Genomic DNA, 7,500 nt, shown 5'->3' with positions numbered 1-7,500 from the left:
GTTAGGGTTAGGGTTAGGGTTAGGGTTAGGGTTAGGGTTAGGGTTAGGGTTAGGGTTAGGGTTAGGGTTAGGGTTAGGGTTAGGGTTAGGGTTAGGGTTAGGGTTAGGGTTAGGAGTTAGGGTTAGGGTTAGGGTTAGGGTTAGGGTTAGGGTTAGGGTTAGGGTTAGGGTTAGGGTTAGGGTTAGGGTTAGGGTTAGGGTTAGGGTTAGGGTTAGGGTTAGGGTTAGGGTTAGGGTTAGGGTTAGGGTTAGGGTTAGGGTTAGGGTTAGGGTTAGGGTTAGGGTTAGGGTTAGGGTTAGGGTTAGGGTTAGGGTTAGGGTTAGGGTTAGGGTTAGGGTTAGGGTTAGGGTTAGGGTTAGGGTTAGGGTTAGGGTTAGGGTTAGGGTTAGGGTTAGGGTTAGGGTTAGGGTTAGGGTTAGGGTTAGGGTTAGGGTTAGGGTTAGGGTTAGGGTTAGGGTTAGGGTTAGGGTTAGGGTTAGGGTTAGGGTTAGGGTTAGGGTTAGGGTTAGGGTTAGGGTTAGGGTTAGGGTTAGGGTTAGGGTTAGGGTTAGGGTTAGGGTTAGGGTTAGGGTTAGGGTTAGGGTTAGGGTTAGGGTTAGGGGTTAGGGTTAGGGTTAGGGTTAGGGTTAGGGTTAGGGTTAGGGTTAGGGTTAGGGTTAGGGTTAGGGTTAGGGTTAGGGTTAGGGTTAGGGTTAGGGTTAGGGTTAGGGTTAGGGTTAGGGTTAGGGTTAGGGTTAGGGTTAGGGTTAGGGTTAGGGTTAGGGTTAGGGTTAGGGTTAGGGTTAGGGTTAGGGTTAGGGTTAGGGTTAGGGTTAGGGTTAGGGTTAGGGTTAGGGTTAGGGTTAGGGTTAGGGTTAGGGTTAGGGTTAGGGTTAGGGTTAGGGTTAGGGTTAGGGTTAGGGTTAGGGTTAGGGTTAGGGTTAGGGTTAGGGTTAGGGTTAGGGTTAGGGTTAGGGTTAGGGTTAGGGTTAGGGTTAGGGTTAGGGTTAGGGTTAGGGTTAGGGTTAGGGTTAGGGTTAGGGTTAGGGTTAGGGTTAGGGTTAGGGTTAGGGTTAGGGTTAGGGTTAGGGTTAGGGTTAGGGTTAGGGTTAGGGTTAGGGTTAGGGTTAGGGTTAGGGTTAGGGTTAGGGTTAGGGTTAGGGTTAGGGTTAGGGTTAGGGTTAGGGTTAGGGTTAGGGTTAGGGTTAGGGTTAGGGTTAGGGTTAGGGTTAGGGTTAGGGTTAGGGTTAGGGTTAGGGTTAGGGTTAGGGTTAGGGTTAGGGTTAGGGTTAGGGTTAGGGTTAGGGTTAGGGTTAGGGTTAGGGTTAGGGTTAGGGTTAGGGTTAGGGTTAGGGTTAGGGTTAGGGTTAGGGTTAGGGTTAGGGTTAGGGTTAGGGTTAGGGTTAGGGTTAGGGTTAGGGTTAGGGTTAGGGTTAGGGTTAGGGTTAGGAGTTAGGGTTAGGGTTAGGGTTAGGGTTAGGGTTAGGGTTAGGGTTAGGGTTAGGGTTAGGGTTAGGGTTAGGGTTAGGGTTAGGGTTAGGGTTAGGGTTAGGGTTAGGGTTAGGGTTAGGGTTAGGGTTAGGGTTAGGGTTAGGGTTAGGGTTAGGGTTAGGGTTAGGGTTAGGGTTAGGGTTAGGGTTAGGGTTAGGGTTAGGGTTAGGGTTAGGGTTAGGGTTAGGGTTAGGGTTAGGGTTAGGGTTAGGGTTAGGGTTAGGGTTAGGGTTAGGGTTAGGGTTAGGGTTAGGGTTAGGGTTAGGGTTAGGGTTAGGGTTAGGGTTAGGGTTAGGGTTAGGGTTAGGGTTAGGGTTAGGGTTAGGGTTAGGGTTAGGGTTAGGGTTAGGGTTAGGGTTAGGGTTAGGGTTAGGGTTAGGGTTAGGGTTAGGGTTAGGGTTAGGGTTAGGGTTAGGGTTAGGGTTAGGGTTAGGGTTAGGGTTAGGGTTAGGGTTAGGGTTAGGGTTAGGGTTAGGGTTAGGGTTAGGGTTAGGGTTAGGGTTAGGGTTAGGGTTAGGGTTAGGGTTAGGGTTAGGGTTAGGGTTAGGGTTAGGGTTAGGGTTAGGGTTAGGGTTAGGGTTAGGGTTAGGGTTAGGGTTAGGGTTAGGGTTAGGGTTAGGGTTAGGGTTAGGGTTAGGGTTAGGGTTAGGGTTAGGGTTAGGGTTAGGGTTAGGGTTAGGGTTAGGGTTAGGGTTAGGGTTAGGGTTAGGGTTAGGGTTAGGGTTAGGGTTAGGGTTAGGGTTAGGGTTAGGGTTAGGGTTAGGGTTAGGGTTAGGGTTAGGGTTAGGGTTAGGGTTAGGGTTAGGGTTAGGGTTAGGGTTAGGGTTAGGGTTAGGGTTAGGGTTAGGGTTAGGGTTAGGGTTAGGGTTAGGGTTAGGGTTAGGGTTAGGGTTAGGGTTAGGGTTAGGGTTAGGGTTAGGGTTAGGGTTAGGGTTAGGGTTAGGGTTAGGGTTAGGGTTAGGGTTAGGGTTAGGGTTAGGGTTAGGGTTAGGGTTAGGGTTAGGGTTAGGGTTAGGGTTAGGGTTAGGGTTAGGGTTAGGGTTAGGGTTAGGGTTAGGGTTAGGGTTAGGGTTAGGGTTAGGGTTAGGGTTAGGGTTAGGGTTAGGGTTAGGGTTAGGGTTAGGGTTAGGGTTAGGGTTAGGGTTAGGGTTAGGGTTAGGGTTAGGGTTAGGGTTAGGGTTAGGGTTAGGGTTAGGGTTAGGGTTAGGGTTAGGGTTAGGGTTAGGGTTAGGGTTAGGGTTAGGGTTAGGGTTAGGGTTAGGGTTAGGGTTAGGGTTAGGGTTAGGGTTAGGGTTAGGGTTAGGGTTAGGGTTAGGGTTAGGGTTAGGGTTAGGGTTAGGGTTAGGGTTAGGGTTAGGGTTAGGGTTAGGGTTAGGGTTAGGGTTAGGGTTAGGGTTAGGGTTAGGGTTAGGGTTAGGGTTAGGGTTAGGGTTAGGGTTAGGGTTAGGGTTAGGGTTAGGGTTAGGGTTAGGGTTAGGGTTAGGGTTAGGGTTAGGGTTAGGGTTAGGGTTAGGGTTAGGGTTAGGGTTAGGGTTAGGGTTAGGGTTAGGGTTAGGGTTAGGGTTAGGGTTAGGGTTAGGGTTAGGGTTAGGGTTAGGGTTAGGGTTAGGGTTAGGGTTAGGGTTAGGGTTAGGGTTAGGGTTAGGGTTAGGGTTAGGGTTAGGGTTAGGGTTAGGGTTAGGGTTAGGGTTAGGGTTAGGGTTAGGGTTAGGGTTAGGGTTAGGGTTAGGGTTAGGGTTAGGGTTAGGGTTAGGGTTAGGGTTAGGGTTAGGGTTAGGGTTAGGGTTAGGGTTAGGGTTAGGGTTAGGGTTAGGGTTAGGGTTAGGGTTAGGGTTAGGGTTAGGGTTAGGGTTAGGGTTAGGGTTAGGGTTAGGGTTAGGGTTAGGGTTAGGGTTAGGGTTAGGGTTAGGGTTAGGGTTAGGGTTAGGGTTAGGGTTAGGGTTAGGGTTAGGGTTAGGGTTAGGGTTAGGGTTAGGGTTAGGGTTAGGGTTAGGGTTAGGGTTAGGGTTAGGGTTAGGGTTAGGGTTAGGGTTAGGGTTAGGGTTAGGGTTAGGGTTAGGGTTAGGGTTAGGGTTAGGGTTAGGGTTAGGGTTAGGGTTAGGGTTAGGGTTAGGGTTAGGGTTAGGGTTAGGGTTAGGGTTAGGGTTAGGGTTAGGGTTAGGGTTAGGGTTAGGGTTAGGGTTAGGGTTAGGGTTAGGGTTAGGGTTAGGGTTAGGGTTAGGGTTAGGGTTAGGGTTAGGGTTAGGGTTAGGGTTAGGGTTAGGGTTAGGGTTAGGGTTAGGGTTAGGGTTAGGGTTAGGGTTAGGGTTAGGGTTAGGGTTAGGGTTAGGGTTAGGGTTAGGGTTAGGGTTAGGGTTAGGGTTAGGGTTAGGGTTAGGGTTAGGGTTAGGGTTAGGGTTAGGGTTAGGGTTAGGGTTAGGGTTAGGGTTAGGGTTAGGGTTAGGGTTAGGGTTAGGGTTAGGGTTAGGGTTAGGGTTAGGGTTAGGGTTAGGGTTAGGGTTAGGGTTAGGGTTAGGGTTAGGGTTAGGGTTAGGAGTTAGGGTTAGGGTTAGGGTTAGGGTTAGGGTTAGGGTTAGGGTTAGGGTTAGGGTTAGGGTTAGGGTTAGGGTTAGGGTTAGGGTTAGGGTTAGGGTTAGGGTTAGGGTTAGGGTTAGGGTTAGGGTTAGGGTTAGGGTTAGGGTTAGGGTTAGGGTTAGGGTTAGGGTTAGGGTTAGGGTTAGGGTTAGGGTTAGGGTTAGGGTTAGGGTTAGGGTTAGGGTTAGGGTTAGGGTTAGGGTTAGGGTTAGGGTTAGGGTTAGGGTTAGGGTTAGGGTTAGGGTTAGGGTTAGGGTTAGGGTTAGGGTTAGGGTTAGGGGTTAGGGTTAGGGTTAGGGTTAGGGTTAGGGTTAGGGTTAGGGTTAGGGTTAGGGTTAGGGTTAGGGTTAGGGTTAGGGTTAGGGTTAGGGTTAGGGTTAGGGTTAGGGTTAGGGTTAGGGTTAGGGTTAGGGTTAGGGTTAGGGTTAGGGTTAGGGTTAGGGTTAGGGTTAGGGTTAGGGTTAGGGTTAGGGTTAGGGTTAGGGTTAGGGTTAGGGTTAGGGTTAGGGTTAGGGTTAGGGTTAGGGTTAGGGTTAGGGTTAGGGTTAGGGTTAGGGTTAGGGTTAGGGTTAGGGTTAGGGTTAGGGTTAGGGTTAGGGTTAGGGTTAGGGTTAGGGTTAGGGTTAGGGTTAGGGTTAGGGTTAGGGTTAGGGTTAGGGTTAGGGTTAGGGTTAGGGTTAGGGTTAGGGTTAGGGTTAGGGTTAGGGTTAGGGTTAGGGTTAGGGTTAGGGTTAGGGTTAGGGTTAGGGTTAGGGTTAGGGTTAGGGTTAGGGTTAGGGTTAGGGTTAGGGTTAGGGTTAGGGTTAGGGTTAGGGTTAGGGTTAGGGTTAGGGTTAGGGTTAGGGTTAGGGTTAGGGTTAGGGTTAGGGTTAGGGTTAGGGTTAGGGTTAGGGTTAGGGTTAGGGTTAGGGTTAGGGTTAGGGTTAGGGTTAGGGTTAGGGTTAGGGTTAGGGTTAGGGTTAGGGTTAGGGTTAGGGTTAGGGTTAGGGTTAGGGTTAGGGTTAGGGTTAGGGTTAGGGTTAGGGTTAGGGTTAGGGTTAGGGTTAGGGTTAGGGTTAGGGTTAGGGTTAGGGTTAGGGTTAGGGTTAGGGTTAGGGTTAGGGTTAGGGTTAGGGTTAGGGTTAGGGTTAGGGTTAGGGTTAGGGTTAGGGTTAGGGTTAGGGTTAGGGTTAGGGTTAGGGTTAGGGTTAGGGTTAGGGTTAGGGTTAGGGTTAGGGTTAGGGTTAGGGTTAGGGTTAGGGTTAGGGTTAGGGTTAGGGTTAGGGTTAGGGTTAGGGTTAGGGTTAGGGTTAGGGTTAGGGTTAGGGTTAGGGTTAGGGTTAGGGTTAGGGTTAGGGTTAGGGTTAGGGTTAGGGTTAGGGTTAGGGTTAGGGTTAGGGTTAGGGTTAGGGTTAGGGTTAGGGTTAGGGTTAGGGTTAGGGTTAGGGTTAGGGTTAGGGTTAGGGTTAGGGTTAGGGTTAGGGTTAGGGTTAGGGTTAGGGTTAGGGTTAGGGTTAGGGTTAGGGTTAGGGTTAGGGTTAGGGTTAGGGTTAGGGTTAGGGTTAGGGTTAGGGTTAGGGTTAGGGTTAGGGTTAGGGTTAGGGTTAGGGTTAGGGTTAGGGTTAGGGTTAGGGTTAGGGTTAGGGTTAGGGTTAGGGTTAGGGTTAGGGTTAGGGTTAGGGTTAGGGTTAGGGTTAGGGTTAGGGTTAGGGTTAGGGTTAGGGTTAGGGTTAGGGTTAGGGTTAGGGTTAGGGTTAGGGTTAGGGTTAGGGTTAGGGTTAGGGTTAGGGTTAGGGTTAGGGTTAGGGTTAGGGTTAGGGTTAGGGTTAGGGTTAGGGTTAGGGTTAGGGTTAGGGTTAGGGTTAGGGTTAGGGTTAGGGTTAGGGTTAGGGTTAGGGTTAGGGTTAGGGTTAGGGTTAGGGTTAGGGTTAGGGTTAGGGTTAGGGTTAGGGTTAGGGTTAGGGTTAGGGTTAGGGTTAGGGTTAGGGTTAGGGTTAGGGTTAGGGTTAGGGTTAGGGTTAGGGTTAGGGTTAGGGTTAGGGTTAGGGTTAGGGTTAGGGTTAGGGTTAGGGTTAGGGTTAGGGTTAGGGTTAGGGTTAGGGTTAGGGTTAGGGTTAGGGTTAGGGTTAGGGTTAGGGTTAGGGTTAGGGTTAGGGTTAGGGTTAGGGTTAGGGTTAGGGTTAGGGTTAGGGTTAGGGTTAGGGTTAGGGTTAGGGTTAGGGTTAGGGTTAGGGTTAGGGTTAGGGTTAGGGTTAGGGTTAGGGTTAGGGTTAGGGTTAGGGTTAGGGTTAGGGTTAGGGTTAGGGTTAGGGTTAGGGTTAGGGTTAGGGTTAGGGTTAGGGTTAGGGTTAGGGTTAGGGTTAGGGTTAGGGTTAGGGTTAGGGTTAGGGTTAGGGTTAGGGTTAGGGTTAGGGTTAGGGTTAGGGTTAGGGTTAGGGTTAGGGTTAGGGTTAGGGTTAGGGTTAGGGTTAGGGTTAGGGTTAGGGTTAGGGTTAGGGTTAGGGTTAGGGTTAGGGTTAGGGTTAGGGTTAGGGTTAGGGTTAGGGTTAGGGTTAGGGTTAGGGTTAGGGTTAGGGTTAGGGTTAGGGTTAGGGTTAGGGTTAGGGTTAGGGTTAGGGTTAGGGTTAGGGTTAGGGTTAGGGTTAGGGTTAGGGTTAGGGTTAGGGTTAGGGTTAGGGTTAGGGTTAGGGTTAGGGTTAGGGTTAGGGTTAGGGTTAGGGTTAGGGTTAGGGTTAGGGTTAGGGTTAGGGTTAGGGTTAGGGTTAGGGTTAGGGTTAGGGTTAGGGTTAGGGTTAGGGTTAGGGTTAGGGTTAGGGTTAGGGTTAGGGTTAGGGTTAGGGTTAGGGTTAGGGTTAGGGTTAGGGTTAGGGTTAGGGTTAGGGTTAGGGTTAGGGTTAGGGTTAGGGTTAGGGTTAGGGTTAGGGTTAGGGTTAGGGTTAGGGTTAGGGTTAGGGTTAGGGTTAGGGTTAGGGTTAGGGTTAGGGTTAGGGTTAGGGTTAGGGTTAGGGTTAGGGTTAGGGTTAGGGTTAGGGTTAGGGTTAGGGTTAGGGTTAGGGTTAGGGTTAGGGTTAGGGTTAGGGTTAGGGTTAGGGTTAGGGTTAGGGTTAGGGTTAGGGTTAGGGTTAGGGTTAGGGTTAGGGTTAGGGTTAGGGTTAGGGTTAGGGTTAGGGTTAGGGTTAGGGTTAGGGTTAGGGTTAGGGTTAGGGTTAGGGTTAGGGTTAGGGTTAGGGTTAGGGTTAGGGTTAGGGTTAGGGTTAGGGTTAGGGTTAGGGTTAGGGTTAGGGTTAGGGTTAGGGTTAGGGTTAGGGTTAGGGTTAGGGTTAGGGTTAGGGTTAGGGTTAGGGTTAGGGTTAGGGTTAGGGTTAGGGTTAGGGTTAGGGTTAGGGTTAGGGTTAGGGTTAGGGTTAGGGTTAGGGTTAGGGTTAGGGTTAGGGTTAGGGTTAGGGTTAGGGTTAGGGTTAGGGTTAGGGTTAGGG

Source organism: Oncorhynchus gorbuscha, linkage group LG12, assembly GCF_021184085.1.
Source record: "Oncorhynchus gorbuscha isolate QuinsamMale2020 ecotype Even-year linkage group LG12, OgorEven_v1.0, whole genome shotgun sequence".
NCBI classification, from domain to species: Eukaryota; Metazoa; Chordata; class Actinopteri; order Salmoniformes; family Salmonidae; genus Oncorhynchus; species Oncorhynchus gorbuscha.
The sequence above is the reverse complement of the archived record's forward strand: the minus strand, read 5'-3'. Positions refer to the sequence as shown.